The following is a 22,276-nucleotide window of genomic DNA, read 5'->3' as shown; positions in this document are numbered from 1 at the left end:
ATAGTCTTACTTTGAAGTATATATTTTACTTTTCCTTCTTGTTTTATAATACCTGTACTTCATAACTATACCTAAAAGGTTAACCTATCTTCATTGTAAAATAATTATTTCTTTTGTCAGAACTAATATTTGCCTGTAATAATTGTTTCTTTGATTGAAAAGATTATGCTAATTGAAAATGTTAATATGTGTGCATTCAATACACATATAAAATATATTGAAATACATTACTCTTTCATAGTGTGTAAACACATAGCTTTGAATACCCTCAACAGTTTTTAGCTGGTCAGTTCACTTTTTTTTTGTTTGTTTCCCCTCAGTATTGCTAAGCAAGTCCTTTCTTCCATTTCTGCCCTATTACTTCAGGGAAGAAACACCTAGGGTTATTGACTGTGTCTTGGAGCAGTGCAAATACATAAAACCCAATTAATTCCTAATAAATAAAACATAAAATGCCTTTTGTGAAAAATATAAAAACAGTTCACACTTTTAAAACCTGACAAAAAAAAAAAATATAATAAAACAGAGGCAAAGCAATGTGTTGTCTCTCCAGTTACTGATACAATCTGTAGCACTTCTCCACTCCGCTAGCCAAGACATGTGTCAGTCTTAGTATGAACACAGGAGGTGCAATTCTCCTCTAATTATTAAACTTCAACTATACAAATCCTAGGCCATACTTCCACTTTTCATTCCCTGTTTAATTACAAACCCATAGCCTCCCAACCATATTTTCTGATTTCTGGACTTTTTGTGCAATAATTTGTGTTTAAAAATATAAGAGTAGAAAAGTGACAAAAGAATTCCACCACACTAAGTAGGTATGGTTCCACACAGGCTATTCAACTGTAAATATTGACCTACTGCAAAGGCACAACATCAAGAAACCCAGTGGGGAAACAGTAAACCTGACAAAGCAGCTCTCCTTGGAAAAGGAAAAAGAAATGGTAGTGAAATTTGAATTATTCCAAATTTTAAGTGAAGATTTTTTTTTCCTTTCTCCCCTTGCTTTAGTCAACTGTAAAGATGCATGATTTTTTAGTCTAGTAGACTAAGGGATTACCACAAGCTATGCAATATCAAACTGTTTCTGTCTTTTACAGGTGGATGTGTTTACCTTCCCTATTAGAATTACTGCAAAGGTTGTTACAGACTGAGACAAGAAAAACTCTTCACTGGATTTACCTATTTGTGTTTTCTTGGGTACGTAGAAAAGATGGAGACTGTGGAAATAGATGGATTGCATAACTGACACATAAACACTATTTGAAGGTTATAGTCCCATCAGGACTCAATTTGTACTGTAGGTCAAAATAGCAAATTCCCAGTCCAAGATGTGATAGAGAGCAAAAAACCTTGGGCACCAAGATTAATTAAGTTTGAAGTGTGGCAACAACTACTTTAAAATAAAGAACTACATATATCTAGTCCTAAAATCCATCCCATAAACTCTGATAGATCCCATAGACGATTCACAGCCTCTTTTAAGTCACAACTCCCATGCATTTGCACTGCATTTATACAAAAAAATTGTACAAATTATTCAAGATTAACATTCTAGTATGCTCCTTTTAAAATTGATTTTCACTTTTTGAGACATTGTGTGTGGAGGTGTGCGTGGGGGGTGTCCCTATTTTCTAGTATACTCAGTATCTTATCAGAGCTATTTCGGTGACATGTCTTTTTCATGGAAAATACACGAAAATATATTTTGATTTTAGCACATTGGATAGTTCCTCTAAGTTCCACTGAAAGTTATGCAAGTACATGTTGTGGTTTAACCCCAGCCAGCAGCTAAGTACCAAACAGCCACTTTGTCACTTCCTTCAGGTGAGAAGATGGAAGAGAATCAGAATCAGAAAAAGTGAGGAAACTTTCGGGTTGAGATAAAAAACAGTTTAAAAGGTAAAGCAAAAGCTGCACATGCAAGCAAAGCAAAACAAGGAATTAGCAAAGTAAAACAGGAACTCATTCACCACTTCCTACAGGCAGACAGGTGTTCAGCCATTTCCAGGAAAGCAGGGCTCCATCACACATAATGGTGACCTGGGAAGAAAACACCATCATTTTGAGCATGTCAGCCTTAATTCTTTGTCACTCAGCATTATGTACGGAGCGCATCATACGGTATGGAATATCCCTAGGGGCATTTGGGATTAGTCATCCTATCTGTGTCCCCTCCTAACTTCTTTGCATCCCCAGCCTCCTCACTGGTGGGGTGGCATGAGAGGCAGAAAATGTATTGACTCTGTGTCAGAGCTGTCCAGAAATAATGAAAACATCCCTATGTTATCAGTGCTGTTTTCAGCACAAATCCAAAGCACATCCCCATACCAGCTACTGTGAAGAACATTAGTGCTATCCCAGCCAAAGCCAACACAGTACAATGCTTGCACAACCTGTCAGGTATTGCATAAAGATACATGCTTTTGAATGCCAAAGCAAAAATTATTGGAATGTGAATTTGCTGAGGGTTTTTAATTTTTAACACAGGGAAGAATAACCAATTTTAAAGCAATATTGAACTTACTAACCAGAAAAACAAAATACATTAAAAAAACCAAAACAAAATAAACCCACCCACAACCTATAACCTGTAAGCCATGATTTGCCCTTAGAGTTACATAAAATTTGAAGAATTTTCTGAGGTAAAAGAAAGTAGTTTGAAAGCTTTGTGAGATTTTTATTATTTATTTTTTTTAGAAAACTAATCTATTTTTCTGGCTCAACCACTAAAATTTTTAAGTATTCATATTAGAATATATAGTTTGAAAACATAACTAGTCTTTAAGAACTCTTATTCTTGAAATACAGCGGTTTCTTCAAGAAAATATGAAAATAGATATAGAATAATATATTACCAAAGAAGGGTAAAAATTAAACCCTGAGTTCTTTCCAAGCTGATAATGAGACTGTTCAATTCTTCTATTCAAGTTAATGTACATTTGACCTGTTGAAATGTGCTCTCTGATCTTGTTAACACAGAGGAGATATTTTGAAATGGGCTCACAATATATTGAAAGGGCAAAGTTATGTGTGCAGATAGGAGTGAGGAAAGGAGTGAGGTAAGTTCAAATTTTCTAAGGCAAGACACAATTTCATTATGATTATTTAAATCAGTTTTGTCTTTACTTGTGTTGTTCCTTTTAACAGTTCATAACTCCAGAAATTTTATGAAAGAGAATCCAGAAATACATTTCTTCATGAAATTCCCATATTGTTATAATTTTTTTTTATAATAGTTTTAAACAACTGATATTTAGGGGTTTTGACTTGGAAATAAACCGCCCACTGCAGATCTGAAGTCTCAGCTTCCCAGCTACCATCACAAAGCTGAATGAATCCATGCCCAAAGAAATCTTCCTCAAGCAGATGCTGACACAACAGCAGAAATGCAAAGCTTCCTGGCAACTCAGCTTCAGGATTTAGATTCCCTGAATATCCTAAAAAGAAACCCTCTCTCTGTGGAGTATCCTAGCTAAAGATAGACCTAGTAGGTGATGCCGTATCCAGTTCCATGGCAGATAGTTGACATTTTCAGATTGCCAGAGAGATTGGCTTGTTGGCAAGAAACATTATCCTGGGAAATCTGCCTGGTTGCTGTCAAAGATTCAAGAAAATCAACACTTTCCTGCAAAATTTAACAATTTTATTCATAAGTATTCAAATTAAAAGAGATCTGAAAAAAACCCCACAAAGATATGTTCTTTTAGAAAGCTTCCTGAATATGACTCTGTCAAGGCTGCCACTCTGAACTGTATCCTTAACATTGATTCAATTAAGTAACTTTAATGAAGTTGTCTTACTTCATAGATATATCTCAAATTTTGCATTACCAATTAAAATATCATTTAACCAGCACTATCATTTAACCAGGTCTGTGATAATAATTTGCAGTTTTTTGGTTTTTAGGGGAGGTTAACAGTTTCTTATTACTTCTTTGGAAAATTACATAGGATTGTTCAATTATTATAAGTATGTAATCAAGCCATCAATATAATAAAATGCCTTTTTAATTAATTAAATTTTCCCATCACTTTATACATTAGACTATCTAGATACCATTGATGGCTTTCCTAACATATATCTCAGTTTTTGGTGGAGAAATGTATCCAGTTTCAATGGATCAATTTGAACAACATGTTTTGGGAGCAGAACAAAACAGAATCAAGAACAACCAGGATAGTCAGTCTGGAATTATAAAATAAATTTGATTAACACTGTGTAGGTATCACACTTCTCTCAAAGTAACTGGCAAAATGATTCTACAACACTGCTTAGATTTTTCAGACAAGATAAAAGTCAAAGCTGAAGTGAATCATTTTATCTGTCCCCATGTTGGAAGAAAATGCTTCCCAGTTTTATGGCGGATGTATTTACTTTAGTTAGAAGTGGGTGAATTTTTGAATTGGAGAAGTCTGAAACCAAGAAAATCTATAGGTAGACTTATAAATACTTTTAAAAAAATTAGCTTTGTTGATCCTGATAATTTCCTCTTCATCTCTGAGTCTGTGAGCCTTTAAGACTTGATACCTTTACTAGTGCTACCTGAATTTAACATTATTTTAAGAAAATGTATTGGCATTGGCATGTTTCAAATGCTCCTAGACCATCAGATATAATGTTTTCCTCATAATTTTATTAACCCCTCAATCTTTTAAGATCAAAGACTAAAGACCCTATATAAATCCCATATCTAGCTCAAAAGAGAAAATAAAATATGTCATGTCATGTCAGAGGTAACGTGATTCTAGATGATTAATGTGTCCCTTACATTGAAGAAACTAATTTGAAGTCATGACTTTAGCCTTTGGGCTGCATATACAATATAGGAAACTTAGCAGGGTGTGGAGTTTCTATAGTGTGGAAAATCTATGAGTTTTATCAGGACCTTTAAGTGCATTAACTAATTGATTTAATCTAAAGCTTTATTTTTGCTTAGCCACTTGTTGAGCAGAGACCAAACATTGTTAAAATTATAGAGTGAATTATTCATCTGATGATCTCTCCTCTTTGAAACACTGTATTCAATGCTGTTTCCAAAATAAGTTGCTGAAATATGCTCCATGATAATTTATAATGCTACTGCTTGTTTTTCTGACTCTGGCATTCAACTTCACCTGACAATCTCAATTCCATCTTGAGTTACAAAAGACATTTCTGATACTTTTTTTGTCAATGGTAATTGACAGGAAAAAAGCCAACAATGGTAATTTGACCTGTTATTCTTTTTTTTGTTTGTTTGGACAGGTTTTGTTTTCTACTTTCCCACTAAAGAATGATTGTGTAAAATACTGGTGTAGTGTGTTACCCTGCTTGGATGCCAGTCACTGACCAAAGCCTTCTCATATGGACGGGGGGAGAAAATGTAGCAAAAGTCCTACCAGGAAATCTGCTTCTGTTGAACTTCTCTCTCCATGGTCTGCCAGGACCCTGCTCCAGCACAGGCCTCCCACAGATGCAACAGCCTCCTCTGAGGCATCCACCTGCTCTCCTCCATGGGCTGCAGCTGGATCTCAGCATCCCCATGGATCCCCATGGGCTGCAGAGGCACAGCTGCCTCACCATGGTCTACACCATGGGCTTCAGGGGAATCTCAGCTCCAGTACTTGGACCACCTCCTGCCCCTCCTTCTGCACTGACCTTGGTGTCTGCAGAGTTCTTTCTCTCACAAGTTCTTACCCCATTCCTCTTTGGCCCCACAATGGCATCTGCACAATAGCTTTTTTACCTTCTTAAATATATTATCACAGGGGTATTATCAGTGCTGATTGGCTCAGCCTTGGCCAGTGGCTGCTGGAGCCGGCTGCCATTGGCTCTGTCAGACATGGGGGAAGCCCACTAAAACCTGGCCACTCAAACAAAATTCAACTGGTCTGTGGTAAAACCATATTTAATATTCTGGTTTTTTCACTATCTGAAGTGTGTGTTCAAGGCTGGCAAGTGAGCTAAGGCTTAGATCTTTGGTTTTTTGGAGAAAGATTTAATGGACAACAGTCCTTTGGTATAAAACTATGTTCATTAAAGCCTGAATCTGCTGCAGTTTTCTTCACATGACATGTAAAAAAACAAAAGAAAACAAAGAATAGTACACTTGAAATTCAGACCCCCTACTAACTATACAAGCGAGAAGAGGAAGTTGTCATTTCAAAGTGCTTTCCTTTCTTTGAAGTCTCTAGATGGTTTTAGTAAGGCTTAAGAAACTTTGAAAAAGTTGTTTTTTTAGTTTAAAAGGTGGTTTTTTTGCCTTTTATAATTTTTTTTTCTTCTTAAGAGAGAAAATATTATAGAAATTCTTTCTTTGGCACCCTTTCATGAATTCTGTTACTATATGTTTCTTTTGGGTGCAATTTAATCTTTATTTAAAGTGACCATTATGATAAAATGATAAAACATTTTCCAAAAAAGATTATTATAATTCTGCATGATCATACAGTCAAGTATTTCAGTGAAGGTAAACATTGCATACTTCTGCACGTAAAAAAAGACCTTTGAATTTTAAACATTTGTGTTCTGGGAGGTGATCCTTACAAGTTAAAAACAAACAAACAAACAAACAAGCAAACAAAAGGGTTTATGTCTACTAGCAATAAGAAACAGAATGTATTTGATTATATTAAATTTTATTATAAACTATACTTGTAATTGTGCACATTTGCCATTTAATACTTGACTGAAGTATTAACATTATGTATATTCTTATTTTAAAATCTGAATTCTGAATTTATTATTTGGAATCCAAATGGTGTCATGCTGGAGCAGGGTGAAGGAAACAGACATCAGAGTAAACAACTTCTACCATCTTTGCCCTGGGTACAGAATCAAAGAATCAGAGAATGGTTTGGGTTGGAAGGGACATTAAAGATCATCTAGTTCCAAGCCCCCTGTGATGAACAGGGACATCTTCCACTACACCACATTGCTCAAGACCCCATCCAGGCTGGCCTTGAGCAGTTCCACAGATGGGGCATTGACAATTTCTCAGTGCAACCTGTTCCAGTGCTTCACCACCCTCACAGTAAAGAATTTATTCCATATGTGTAATCTGGTATGCTTAAAAGCAAGGTTCTGGTTATGGAAACAAGACTAATACATGTTATTTTAATAAAATGTGTAAAGCACTAACTCTTTGGCATTATAGCAGTAGCATGTGAACAAGCCAGCATCTTCCACATGGGAATTTGAAATAAAGAAAAAAAATCAAATGCCATAATTTTATTGCCTTTTAAGATCTTAATTCATTTTAGTAACTAATTGTTTTTATAATATACTACTGATAAGACAATTAGAAAATTTTATTTTATATCTTTAAAAAATACAGGGGCTCAACATTTATTTGTCTAACATAGGATTACTTAATACAAAACCAATTTGTTTCAGAACATTTTTGGAGGTTTTAAATTTAACTAGCTTATCAAAAGACTGATTTAATTGATGTTGATACATCAATTGGTGTCATTCTGGTGTTGATCTAAGAAAATACAAAGTCTTGACTGAAGAACAGTTGCAGGCTTGATTAATATTAAGAATCACCAGTATGAAGTCTGTGTTGCAGTGTTATGTTTCTGACATTGTGTACTTTTTGTATTGTGTGATTTATGTGTGTGACTGGAAATGTGATTTGAAGTTGTTTGTTAAAAATAATGGAACTGATTAAAAATTTATATATATATATGCAAACACTTGAACTGTGAAACTGTTTCTTTTAGTGCATCATTTCTTAAAAGAGAGCAGAAAAAGCTAAATGTAGCATTTCTATGTATCTCCTGAAAAAATGTAAAAGTACCAAATTATTTATGCCTCTTTGCATGTAAAGGTTATTCTTTCAGCCCACTATTTTTAGTGATACAAGGCAAGCCAGTCAATCTCCTCTCCATTCTTGTAAATCTAAGTATGAATTTAAGCTAATCTTTCAGCACTGTGAGTGACTATATGATACATTTTATTTTGGAGGAGGTATGAATGTGCTTTAATATTAATGCTCTGGAATACCCTTCCTAAAGCATTCCAGGGTTTATACTTGTATATTTTACAGTTTGTATCTTAACAACATTGCGATGAAGCATCACAGAGTAAGTTGAAATCTGTCTGATTAATTATGTTTATTTTTGGATTTCCAACATGTATGAGAAAATATTTGTAGACATTGCAAAAGTCATTATGAAATGAGACTGTTTTGCATGTAAAACTCAGTAAGTCTTTCAATATACTAGTAAAATTATGAAACTGGTTTTAGGCTGCGTTTTTCTCCTAGTAAATAATAGTGAAATAGGAATCGTCTAAGTACTTACAGAAAACCTTTTTTTTTTTTTTTTTTCCAACTGGTTGATTGCAAAGCAAATGAGATGTTAATTTATCATATTGTAGGAAAAGATGTTTTAAGGCATCTGGCTTCTCAAAAGCTGAGAATAGAGGAATTTAGGAGGTCAAAATAGATATTAACAAAAAACAAAGGAAAGGAAACCAAGAAAGGATGATAGGGCATCTGCTTCTTTTATATTACACCTATTTATGCAGCACAGTAATTTAAATCTATATGCATTTAATAATCTTATCAAGAGTAGTTTTTTAAGCAGTAATATTACAATGCAAATAACATCTGAAATGCATGGTATTGCTTTTTAATGCATCATAATAGCAATTATTAGTAACAATGTGAGAGCTAGTGCAGAGCTTTTGAAATGGTGTATGGAGTATGTATATGTATATGTATATGTCTGTGTGTGTGACAAGGTGACAAACTAAGTGTTTCTCTAAGCAGAGCTGGTCATATGGTGATTCATAAGCCATGGAAATTTAGAGGCAGTTAGATACAGAAGAGACTGTGGATCTTCTTATGCTTGTTGCTGTTTTGAAGTTGCAACTGTTCTGATGAGGTTTTAAAGAAATATCTCAAGGAAATAAGAAAAATTGAGAAAACTTTCAAATGTCTCCATATCAAAAACAAATGCAAAAATTTGTCTAAAATTTCACTGGATGGTTTCAAGTAGTGAGGAGAAGAACATTGGAAAATAATTGTTTTCTCTGTTCTTGGAAGATTTGCTCTCTTTTAGAGCATTCAGTGAGCTTTGCATGTGAAATTATAGCAGGTCCTTCTTCAGACTGATCAATCTAAAAAATATGTCTTATTTTTCTACTGCATTAGATGTTATTCTCCCATTTTAAAAACCAAAAGATTTTTATTCTTTAGCATATTGTCATATATATTGTTTTTTCTGTGTTTTTTTTTTTTTAAACTAGGAGGCATCTTTATTTTTTCACATCTTTGAGCACTATCCAATCCTTTTATTAGTTTTATTTTATTGTAGCACTGTATGCTTTAATAAGATGTTCTTTGGAGGTGTTAAACAGTTGCAGCTCTTAGTGATTTCTGCTAAAGAAAGAATATTGTAGAAGTACATCTAATGTGTTCTTCCTGTCATTGTTTCGGGAGGGAGAACTGCTGTGAAGACAGTTAAATTACTCTTCATATATAAAAGCCTGATTATGAAAGAAGTACCAAATGCTTTTAAGGCTTTCCAGTGTACCAGTGAGTATGATGACTGAATTTTTTGGACATTGATGAGAATTTTAAATTTCCATGTCACATCCATTTTGGAGAAAGTCTTTTACATACCAAAAGTTTCCAAGATTTGAGGCTTCTTGGTCCCTTTTTTTAATATTTCTTCATTATTCCAAAAACGGGCAAGCAGAAGAGCCTTTTCAATGTAATCTGAGCAAGTCACATAGTGACTTCTTTCCAAAATTTAGTCTTGTAAAGATTAAATATCTAGTCTGATACACTTTCTCCATGAAGTTCTCTCTTCCCTAAACCTTTTCACAGACTGTATTCTTTTAATCCATGCAGATTCAGGGACCTCCAGGGTAAACTGCAGCTTGCTCTTTGTATCCATGACATTGTTCTACCATTCCATGATTCTATGACATCTAAGTTCATATTGAGGGGAAAAGAAATAGAGAGGAGAAACAGAATAATCTGGGGTTTCATTCATGTCATAAAACATGCAATAAAATAGTTTCACTGAAACTGCAGGAGAAACAGAAACTTTCCAACAACATCTTGTAAGTGTTAGAGAATTAGGCATTACTTTATGCTGGCCAGCATGTGCAATGGAAATCATTCCATCCACACATGCCCATGCTGTGCAGTGGAAGTCATTCCATCACATATGGTTCTTTACCAAGCTTTTCTTATATTTATACATAAAAAAACCAAAGAAATTCTCATTCATTAGTTCTCTATTACACAATACTTAGTATTCAATCTCCTGTTGGCTATTGATGACTTCACCTTTGATGCCTATTTGGTCCTCATTCTTTGGTTCTCTTATCAATCTTTTCCCAGACCAGGTGTCTCTGACTGCACCAGGGGGCAATGTTTGTTAGTGTCTGTTTATTTCCTCTCTATCTTCTGGCTACTCCCAATCTGTAGATGTTAAACTCTCATATTCGAATCTTCTTTTTGTTGATTGAGGGTCATCAAGCCTCACCCAGGGAAATTCAAATCCTCAGTAGAGTCTTTTGAAGAGAAACTTCAATTCCCCTCCCCCTGGACAAAGGCAAACTAACCCAAGACTAAAGTTAAAAAAAGAATTTAAAAGTTGTATAGTTTCCAACAATAGTATATTAAATATCTTTTAAAGATATCTTCATGAGAAATAATTTCAGACTATTTAAGAAACCTGGTATAAATAGCAATTTTTCCCAAGGGGATTGCCATCTAGCACATAGTACTTTATAAACATATGAGAGAAACAGGTTAGAGTGAGGTACAGGACAGTGTGTTCAGACATTTTTTAGACAGCTATAGAAGTCACAATATATTTCTTTTTGCCATTGTCAGATTGTAGTTCATTGATAATTTGTTTCAATTCTTGCTTTCTCAAATACTGAATTTCACAGCAATGTACAGTTTACAACTTCATAAAACTGGTAGGTAAAGTAGAAAGTTATTAAGGTCTCTTTAAATATATGTAAATATCAGTTCACAAAGTACTTATAGTTCAGGAAGGGCATTTAAACCATAGAAAAGGAATGCCTGAAGCAAATTAAATTCAGAATAGTTTTTGAAACAAAAGTTGGAAACTCTCCCTTATGTTAAAACAGATAGAATTGTAAAATAGATTTAAAATTGGTTAATTAATACTGTATAAATAATCATTGCTAAGGGTCTCTTTTTCTTCCTGAAAGAGTCCTGCACAAATTAAAATTGCTCCCCCATTATGTCCATCTCATCTCCTTTCAAGATGAAGTAAAGGTACAAATTCTTACTGAGTCCTCAGGGTTCAATTCACATAAAAACTAGTTGTGACCTTCTGTACTGAGCAAGTCTATAAAAAAGCAGCAGGTGGTGTCTCTGTGCCAGTTTGACCTATCCAGATGCAAGGTTATTTGGCATGCAAAGTGCACTTTTGTTACATAGATGAAGGCAATCTCATCCTTTGGAGGGGGAAGGTAAATGAGAACTGTGTTGTAGGTAACTGAAGGAACAGAAGTTTTACAGATGTTCTTTAAGGAAAGTTCATTGAATTATTTAATGGAATAAATAGAACCACAAAAAAAAAAAAAAAAAAAAAAAAAACCTGCCTTAATTTTAAAGAAGTGATATTTAAATTTATAGTTCTGCATGGATAATTACTGATGACAATAAACCATTGAAAGAAGGGGATGAAATGCCACTTATAACTATGACCTTTGATGGGCCTGATCTGAAACATAACAAAATAACTAAGAATCTCTTCATTTAGTTGGCTTGGGTCATAGCAAATTTGCCCTTTTGACATGCGCTGGCAGTGCCAGAAGGTAACATTAGAGAATTAAGTCCAAAGCAAATCTTCTTAGCTGTATTTGTGGTTGTGTGTCTTGTTAAGTAAATGATTTTTTTAAAAAGGGGTTCTGCACGACTGAAGGTGTCCCCTGCTATCTGAATGTTTTGCAATCAGTGTCCTGCATAACACCTATTTTAAATAGTAAAACAAAATATCTCTTACAGCTCTTAGAAACGCATTGGGCATATGATATTTGTCACTAGCCATACAAATACAATAAATATACAGTCAAATGGCCTGATTATTTGCAGAAGTTTTACACTTCATTGTTGATCAGAACTTTACCTACAAACTTAAAACATTTTTTTATTTAAAGTACAGCTTTGCAAATAATGATAAGGAAATATTTTGTTTTCTTGTTTCCCAGAGCTGCCTTTTTCAGCCCGTACACTTTCTCAGAAGGATTATGCAAGTCTTGCACAAGGATTTGAACTTTGTTGTCATATCTTACTGCTTTCAATTTATCTAATTGAAAATAAGGATAAATATCTGGACCAAGTTAGTTTTGAAACTTTTATTAAAAATGTGGAAGCACAGGATTTATATTCTTTTACAGAGCATCATTATTTTAGTCCTAGTAGATCTCCCTGCCATTTTTTGAGGGTAGAAAAGGCAAACTGTACAAAAAGGTAAGGAACTGGTCATAGTGATGTTGTGGGCAGAGGAAGAAGATCAGAGGAGATAAGCAGTTTTGTTTGATCATCATGGCTAGGCCCACATAAATGGCAATCACTCTGTTTTCTGCTTACATATCAAGTCTCAGAATTCAGTATCATTAACAATACAGGAAGCGACAAGGAAGATATGAGGACACAAAATATTTCAATGGCATAACAAGGATGTTTTTTTAAGAAACTTTTTGAATCAACACCACTGTTACTAAGCAAAAGTACTGAGAAATTTTCCCTGAAAAAGTAATAATAAAAATAATGTTTACTAAATAACTAAATATTCACATTATGTTGCTTCACTTAGGTGATTATATTCAACTAGAAAAGAACTTTGTAAAATAACCTGAAACCATTTTTCAGAGTTATATTAATTTACTTCTTTTTTCATATTGTAGTACTCACACAGATTTCTGAAGTCCACTTTCATTATGAGAAAAAAGTGCTTTTGTGCAAGAAAGTTGCATTATTTGTCAGTTTGATATTTCTGGCCATAGATTTGAATGATATTTCCTATACACAGTGCAAATAGGAAATATATGTAGTTCAACATATACATATTGAACTATATATTTTTAAAAATAAGCAAAAAAAACCTAAACAAATATGAAAAGAACTTTCAGTTTCTTATGGATAAAGGCTGTAGAACTTCTCACAAGACAAACTTAGAGCAGTAAGATCACTGTCAAAGCTGATGGGTTCTACATTCCTCTGCTGAGAAGTGAAGAATCAATGCAGTTCTAGGTGAGTCATTTTCAGTGAAAGAAGCAGCAGAAAAGAAGTGAGGAAAAAGTGACAGCATGAATTTACAAGTCAAATGAATAGAATATAAGTTTGGGGATTTTTCAGAAAAATACACGTACTTAATTGAAACTTTACATTTCTGAATATGGCATTTGGTGAATCTTTCTGAATAAAAGATTTTTGATAGTGGTATGTAGTAAAACAGCTCTTTTTAATTAACTGTCACTAAGGATACTTTCTAGTCTGACCATTCACAAGACTCTGACTGTCCCAATGCCAGAGACTTTATCTGCTGGGACCCAAGTCCCTTCACAGCTGGCAGCTCCAGTGAACCAATGGGTGCCTCGCTTGTCTCCCAGCACACCCCATTCAGACCAGGTTTCCGACCAATTCGACCCCAGGTTTCCCATAGCCGAGTCTCAGATGTCTCCTTCCATGAAGTCATTTCATCATGGCACTGTAACACATGAACTGCTCGAACTGTTGTCTCCGAGGAAGGAACCCCTGGGTTTTTATACCCTTGTGATTCAAGTGCCAGCAAGTCTGGCCCATCCTCCTCAGACCTGCACTCCTCCTGTGTCTCCCAGTGTCCACCCACCTGGCTGGCACCATTGGTTTTGTGCCCTCTGTTATCTCGAAGATAATCAGTTCACAGTCTCGTCTCAGACTCCCATCCAGAGCTCAATCCGCATCTCAATCTGCACCTCAGTCTGCAGTTTGCAAACTGATGTATTCCTCAACAGTATAAGACTTTCACGTTGTTAAATATTAAGATATTTTTAACTAAGAAATACTACTTGAGGTCCTTCAAAAATAAACAGTGATGTTCCTTGCTTTTAGTAATTAGTACTCCAATGCTGAATGCATCTCAAATGCAATATTATGCTGTCAAATCTTTGACATAATTTTATTTATGCTGAACCAGATCTATGCCCTATTGTAGTCTAAACCATCAACTTTGTTCTCATTCAGCAGCAGTGTACAATCTTAAACTTTTGTTTTCTGAGTCTTTTCCCTGCTGCTAGATGCAAATTTTAGAGGGGCATTATCACCTTGTTGAAATGAAATTACCATCGGTATGCAAAGCTTTGATACAGAAATAGCACAGGGTAACTTGATATAAGGGTGGCTTGTTGCCTTGCCCAAAGACATATGTTCTGATAAGGTCCATTTTGGCCATATGCACATAGCAACTAATGAAGATTAAGATTTAAGTAGCTTGGTGTTAATGTTATAAAAGGTAGTCTCCATTTAGGAAGAGAGAACTACATCTTTAGCTCTACTTGAACGTAAAATATGCTAAGTTGCAAGTACGGGTGTGTCATAAAAAGGGTGGGAAAATGTATAACATTTCATCAACAATAAATGATCTTAAAAGATTCTAGCTCCAACAGAAAAATCAGTATCTTTTTAGTTTAGTCACACTTCCTTAGGTTTACAGGGCAGGAGGCCCAAGTTCTCAATCACTGGAAGTTCCTGACAGGTAAATCTAGACAAAGAGACCTAGACACTTTCAGGAGCTTTATATAAACTTTTCCCTTTTTTGAGCTGGTAGTCTGGTAGATCTTTTTGAATAATATCCAATAGTTTTTTTCTAAGAAAACTGTACACTTCTCTCCTTAGTGTTGCTTTTGAGTCAAAGTCTTCAGAAAAGAAGCCTGCCTCCAGTGTAAGAATGGGAGACAGGTCTGCTGTCAGGGAAGAGTATAGTGGAAAATTTCTAATAGAAGAGTAGGAGTTGGTATTCATAAGAGAGGAATTATTTCACTAGTAGGGAGGGAATTCTTGAAGAAGCTTGATAATAAACTAGTGCTTGGCCTCTACAGATCTGTGGTTATTGCTCTTGTGCTGTCAAAGCACCAATTAGCCTGTGGGAATTTCATTGTGTGTTTTCATTGTTGCAGCTGAGGAGATAATAAAGAAGTTTATAAAACCAAATAAGAATATCTGCTAAACTGTGTTTAGCATTTGGTTATGTACATTTCCTCTATTTTTTTTTTTTTACCTTTATTGATAAAACAATAATAAGCAAAGATCTTTAAAGAAGTTTATATTTTTTCTGTTTCCATCAGTGATAATTGCTTTGATAACCATGGTAAACCATTCCAATCCGATGATCAGCTGTAGTGTGAAATATAAGCGGTTATTGATCAGAGTCCAGGTCAGAATAATTCTAAGAACCCATTACCAAACAAGATATTTCTAAATAATCTCTTAGTTGCTTCAGACGCAAATCACAGTCTGCATGAATGAATTTATTTTTAACAATAATTGTGCATTCTATAATCTATTTTCTATAGAAGAAAATATTTCAGAAGTTGTTTAGCCCATTATTTTTCTTCCTGTGGTTTTGTTTGTTCTATTTCTATAGAGAATAAAGTAAAAACATAAAAAGATTCATTTTCAGGATGCGAAAATAAAACATATTGGCATTTCCAAATGGAGTCATTCTATTGAGAAAGTAAAATATTTTGATATTTTCAAAATATTATCCCTAATTTTTAAAGGAGGTCAGCTGAAATTATTTACTGAGTTTAGCTTATTTCTTAGACAAGTCCAATTAACTTCTGGCTCAGTAGCTTTGCTTCTTATAAAACAATTAATACAACTTTAAGCTAAAAAAACCCACATGTAATTATATATTTATTCAATTATTAAAGCATAACAACATTTTCATATTCTTATATTTATCACTTCAAAAGTACAGAATCTCAGAATCATGGGTAAGATTGGAAAGGACCACAGTGGGTCATCTGGTCCAACCTCCCTGCTCAAGCAGGGCTATCCTAGAGCACATGGCACAGGAATGCGTCCAGATGGTTCTCAAATATCTCCAGTGAGGGAGGCTCTACAACATCTCTGAGCAATCTGTTCCACATGTGGTCACTGCACAGTAAAGAAATTCTTCCACGTGTTCAGATGGAACTTCCTGTACATCAGTTTCTGCCCGTTGCCTCTTGTCCTGTTACTTGGTACCACTGAGCAGAGCCTGGCTCCATCCTGGATATCCATACTGATAGACACTGGTGAAGTCCCCTCTCAAGGCTGAACAGGCCCAGGTCCCTCAGCCTGCCCTTGTAACAGAGATGCTCCAGTCCCTTCCATCATCTTTGTCACCCTCCTCTGGACCTGCTCCAGGAGTTCTGTGTCCCTCTTGTATGGAGGAGCCCAGAACTGGACACAGCACTCCAGATGCACCTCACCAGGGCTGAGTAGAGGGGCAGGATCACCCCCCTAAATCTGTTGGCAGTGCTCTCCCTAATGCACTCCAGTACTTGGCAATTTAATTCAAAAATAATCCTTCCTAAGGTTTTATGCATTCTAAATTGTATCATCTACATTAATATCAGTCAACAAAAGTTTGACATATTCTTCTCAATCCTAAATTAACTAAATACTCAAATATCTCATAAGCATAATTTAAATCATTTTTATGGTAAACTAATTCAGCATTAAAACAGTTGCAGCTCTTAGAAAATATTTTTTTCAGCAAAGAAATAGACATGAATTCTTTTTAAAAGAATAAAATTATTATCTGTAAAAATAACATTATTATTCTCTTTTATTTATGTCCTGCTGGCACTGTCTGTGAAAAATTTTTGGATTCTACAGTACATACAGATTTTGCATCTATAATGCTTTCTTTAATTCTTCTAAGTATATCAAGGCATTAGCAATATTTAAATCTCTCTGTTTTAACATGTTTTCTCTTTCTCTCTCTAGGCTTGACGTTATGTCTTTTCATCTATTTAAACATGAGTCATTCTGTGAACCAATACACTAAATGACCACCTAAAGATAAATTCCTGCAAAGCAGTTTCCTCCTTATCATTTGGTTCTCAGAAGTTCTGCTTTCCAAAGGCAGTAACAGTTTCTGCCAGAGTTTTTGTCCCTAGTCCAAGTTATTTATCAAAAGTAGCAAATGTTTTATCCAAATCTTCAAAATTATGAAGAATATTTGATAAGTAAAATTATATAATTTCCTTCCTTAATCCAACCTCACAAAAGTGCATAAGAACTAAAAATGGCAAGAATCCCACAGAAAAGATCTTGCATAAGTGAAAAATCAATTAAGACAATCTCAAGACTAGTATCCATCATTTATCAGTTGAACAAGGAAGATTGTAACCGCTTAGTGGGACTTACTTTGCTTATACATTTTTTTGATGCTACTACTGCTGCATATCATGAGGTTACACAGACCCAAAATGGCTAAGATACAAAAAGATTGACAGATACTAAGTCTAAGATTGACAAATATGGTCCACATTAAGGGATTTTTCACATATATATACATATGAACATATATGAAATTTCCTATATTCCTATATAATTAAAGCAAGATGAAAGTGTGATAGTGGCTCCTAATAATACATGCATTTGCAGTGTGAGTAGTCTAGATGGGATAAGTGACAAAGGATGACATATTAGTAACCCAAACATCTCACAAAATTATGGCCCTGATCTTTATCTCTCAAAGATGTCATAGGGCTCATGGAGATCTTTTGTTTAGAAGGATGAAAGTTACAAGATAAGTTGTTGAATTGTTGAAAATGTGATTTGAAGAGAGGAAAAAAAAGGCTTTTCATAAAGGATGCAGAGTATCCCTGAGGGACTTGATAACACAGTGAAAACTGGTTTGATATACCGCTAACAGATCAGTATGACAATTATGAATGTGACTACAGTGTCTCCCTGGTTAATATTTAAATGCTGATTTTATCTTGTTTTAAAATGTCAGAATTAGCAAAATTTTTTATTCCAGTATATTGCTAATGTTTAGCAGAGAAAAATATATGAGAATGCTAAAAGTGTAGAAAATTTGTATTTTTAATATGCTGACAAATCTTTTTAGTATAATGCTTATTTTTTTAAAAAGTCCTTAGGAAGACTTATTTAATGTAGTGTGGATCTTTACCGTGCTTGTAAAATCTAGAGCACATGCATCATTATGGACCAAAATGTGAAGTACTTGGCTCATCATAAAACAATGCAGTACTGCACGGCACAGCACAGGTTGAGCTTGACATATGAAATGTAGGCTCCTATTGTAACTTGATGATTGTTTCTATTTTTAGTAGATAGGATTTAAGCACCTGCTTTGCTCCCTCATAATTTCAACATCTGTGGAAGGTTTCTTGTGCTTTGTCATTCAGTTAGAGGCACTAGTGACAGTCTCTGACTGCTTCATTTATCACTGTACATTCTGTTCTGCATTTGGAATTGATTGTTTCAAAGATGCAGCTTACTTTGAGTTCAGTAGGCAATTTTATGCATTGTCTGAAATGTCTTGCTTCATGCTAATAATAAAATCTTTTTGTAAGATATTTATCAAGGTCTAAGTAATAAAACAGTTAGGAGTAGGCTTCAGCCTCTAAATTCAAACACGTCTTTTTTCAACAGGGACTGAAAGCCCTGTGTAGTGTTCCTCTATGGAGCCTCAGTTGTTTGAACTGTGGTGGTTAGTTTGCAACAGACGTCAGAATTTCTAAATTGCAAAGGAGAAATGTGCACTACAGCACTGACTGTTAATAAAATTCCTAGTATGTTCCCTCTTCATAAAAATAAAGGATTTCTTATAACTTAATTTACTTTATCATCTTTTTAAACTTCTCTAGAGACTGCTTTTTAAATCTTGAAATTTTGCCTGCAGGCTGCTACAGAGACTGTTCTTTGTATATTACATACCACAGAAAAATAAATATATTTTTTTGAAATGTATAGAGCAGCATTTTGTGCTGAGGTGAACAGTTAGAAATATCACACCAATAGTGGTTCAAAGAGGGAGAATTTTACTGCCTGGAAGGTTTTGGATATGGGAATTTAAATTCATTAACCTTGAAGAAATCTATTTTAAATTCTGTCATTAATTTCACAAGCCAGTCATTATAATTTTCAATGCTATGAAGAGCCTTTTCAGTTGGGTATTAGAAGGTTGTTTTGCCTGAGAAAAAAAGATGGATCCTGCTCACCCACTGCCTTTCCTTGAGCCTTGGTTCTGTAAAAAATTGCATGTTTACAATGCATTTGGTGTTTGTGTGTCTGAAAGTTAGTCTGACAGTTTGAATAGCAAACACCAATACACATTAAAGAGGGAGGATGTAGGACTCTTTTTAATATTAAACTCTCTGTCCCATTTTTAATTATATACAATACTTAAAAACTTGAATAATATTTCTATCTTTGATGGCAGTTAACTATTGATTTCTTTGGCTTAGGTTAGCACTAGTAATATTTACTATGGAAGCTTCAAAGCTGTGTTGATTTTATCTTGAATACATTTTCTTTCATTAGTAGCTCATTATCAAGCTATTGTAGAGACAGTCTCTCTGTATGATACATGATTTCCTAAGAAATTAATAATATTACAAAAATTCCAGTAGCAGGAACACTGAATTTGTTCAAGTCAGGAGCAGGAAGAGTAGCTTGAATATGTCTTTCTATATACTGTCTTTTTCCTGATGTCAGAGTGGTTAGACTATGGATGAAGAACTAAGTTAATTCTGGGGTTCACTAGTACACAAACTTCAGAACCAGCTATAAGTGTTAATGAATGACAGTGAGTTCAAATGAAAATGGAACTGCTAGGTTTAACATGTAGGAAAATATTTATTTTTAGAATAAAGGTCAGATTGTAGAAGAACTGCAGTTTTCTTCTATTAATCTTTAATCCGAAGCATCAGACTTTGTTTTCTGGAAGCAAAAAGAAATAATAAAATGGCTTTTATAGTGAAAGAATTAGCCGTTAAAATACTTCAGTACTTTTTGAGAAGTCTGTATTGTCCTACAGACATTGGAAAAGACCAAATAAAAGTTAAACTACTAATTTCCTTTTTTTTCCCCAATGTTTTTGTCCCATATGGGACATGATATGGTGTAGTCCACCACTTCCTGCAAAATAATATCTAAGAGCAATAGTGATAAAGGAATTCTGGCAAAAAAGAAATATATATATATATATATATATATATTCTTCCCGAGATTTCTAATGCAAGAATGAGATTAGTTCCAAAGAAAAAAATGTTTTGTAACCTTGATCACTCTAATTTACCTGGGCTGTCTGCAAAGAATCCCACAGTTTGGTTTTCTGTCTATGAATGAATCAAAACCTTCTATATTGGAGAGCCAAGGATTAAGTAAAAAATCATCCAGGAAAAAAGATCCAGATCAGCTATTTTTTTTCCCTGAAACTCTACACAACTGCACAAAGTTTGACATGTTCCCCCAAAAACTATTCTCTGTTTTTCCTGCCAACAGGCACATAAAAATTCTCAGGTATAAGCTCTGAAGTAAGAGGAAAATAAAACATTTAAAACTTCCATACTCAATAAATAACTAATATTAAAAAAAAAAACTGAAAAAGAGCAAAATTTGAAAAATGTAAAGAATCTCAGTAATTCTGAAACAGGGTTGTTTTAATCATATTAGAGTATTAGCAGAAAACTTCTGAATCCTTTGAATTCTTGTTATACAATGCACATTGATTTTTGTCCTGTCCTGATGCTAGATTTGTATTATATCCACTCTTATACCTTTTATTAAGAATTATACTTAAAAGAATACATTAATTTTCTTTCAGATATTTCCTCAGTTGTTTTTTCATTATTTTTTTGTGTTTACAGTTTAATTTAGATACATTCATTATCTCTCTTTTGCTTGTTCTTTCTCTTCTTGTATCTTGGTAGTCTATCTGAAATCTCTCCTATATGCAGATTATTGTAACTGCACTCCATGATTACTTTCATTTATTACAGTGCAAACTTCCTAGAACTTTGACATTTTTGTGTAAATTGAGGTACAACACACATGAATCATATACTTGGGGGGGGGTTTGTTGTCTCTTGTTTGGAAGCTATGATCAAACAATTTTTCACTGTTAGGTTTATTTGTTCTAGTAGTTTCCTTTGCATTTAATGTGGATTTAATAAAGAGCTAGAGGAAAAGTATATTAGAAAGCTTAGATGTAAACAACTTTTGAAATTCCCCTCGTAATTTTTGATCTTCCTCGTATATAAAAGCACCCACATTCAGGAAGGAAAAAATAAGAATTTGTTGATTCTATGTGGAATGCAAGCAGTAACTGTGACATTCTTAAGCATGTGGAAACTAAAACAGCATCCTCTCATTTGTGTTACTGGAGTGGTCAACAATCTTATTTAACCCTATCCTAAATTTCTAAAAAGAAAGAAAATGGTGGGTTTGTGAGACAGCAGTTAGCCTCAACGTGATGACTTAAAATATTTAATAAATCCTTATATTTCAAAAATACTGATAGTTTTCATATATAGAGTTCTTCAAAATCTTTTTGTATTTTTTTTTCTGATTGTTAGCATAAGGTCATTTTCATTCATGAAAATTTCTTATGGAAAGATTTAGACTTTGTCCTTATTTCAGCTAAATACTGGGTGCTCACCTATTTTGTATCATTGGTTTCTTTCATTCCGAGGAGGAAAAACAAGTCACTTGCTAACTGCTGTAAAATCAGCAGTCCTTCAGAATGATTCCATATTTTAGCTTGCTCAGTTTAAAAGTAACATATAAAAAAAACCTACAAGATCTACTAAACCAGTCTTTAGATCAAACCATTATATGTTTATCTTTATCTAGATGTACGGATGTAAGGCTTGAATATGCACAGGTATGCAGAGAGAGAAACTGGAGGAAGAGCCACACCCAGACCTGTGAGTTGACTGATTTTGCTCTAGAGAAAGAGTGGGAGGACAAAGACACAGACCTGCAGCTTCAGAACAGCTTCACTGCTCTGGTAGAACGTGAGGGAAGAAGACTAGAGCAGTGCCAGAGCCAGCCAAGCCTGAAATGCAAGTCAACATCAAAGGAAAGCAGCAGGTAGTAATGGTTGGAGACTCTTTCCATGGGGAATGGAGGCCCCCATCTGCCAGTCCTGTTTGCTGTCTAAGGAGACTTGTTTCTTGCCTTAGGCCCAGGTAACAGATGATATGGAGAGACTTCCAAGGTTTGTCCAGCCCTTGGATTATTTTCTGTTGCTGTTCGCACACATGGACACTGGTGATACTG

This window comes from Corvus moneduloides, chromosome 5 (assembly GCF_009650955.1).
Source record: "Corvus moneduloides isolate bCorMon1 chromosome 5, bCorMon1.pri, whole genome shotgun sequence".
In the NCBI taxonomy this organism is placed as follows: Eukaryota; Metazoa; Chordata; class Aves; order Passeriformes; family Corvidae; genus Corvus; species Corvus moneduloides.
This window is presented reverse-complemented; position numbering follows the sequence as displayed.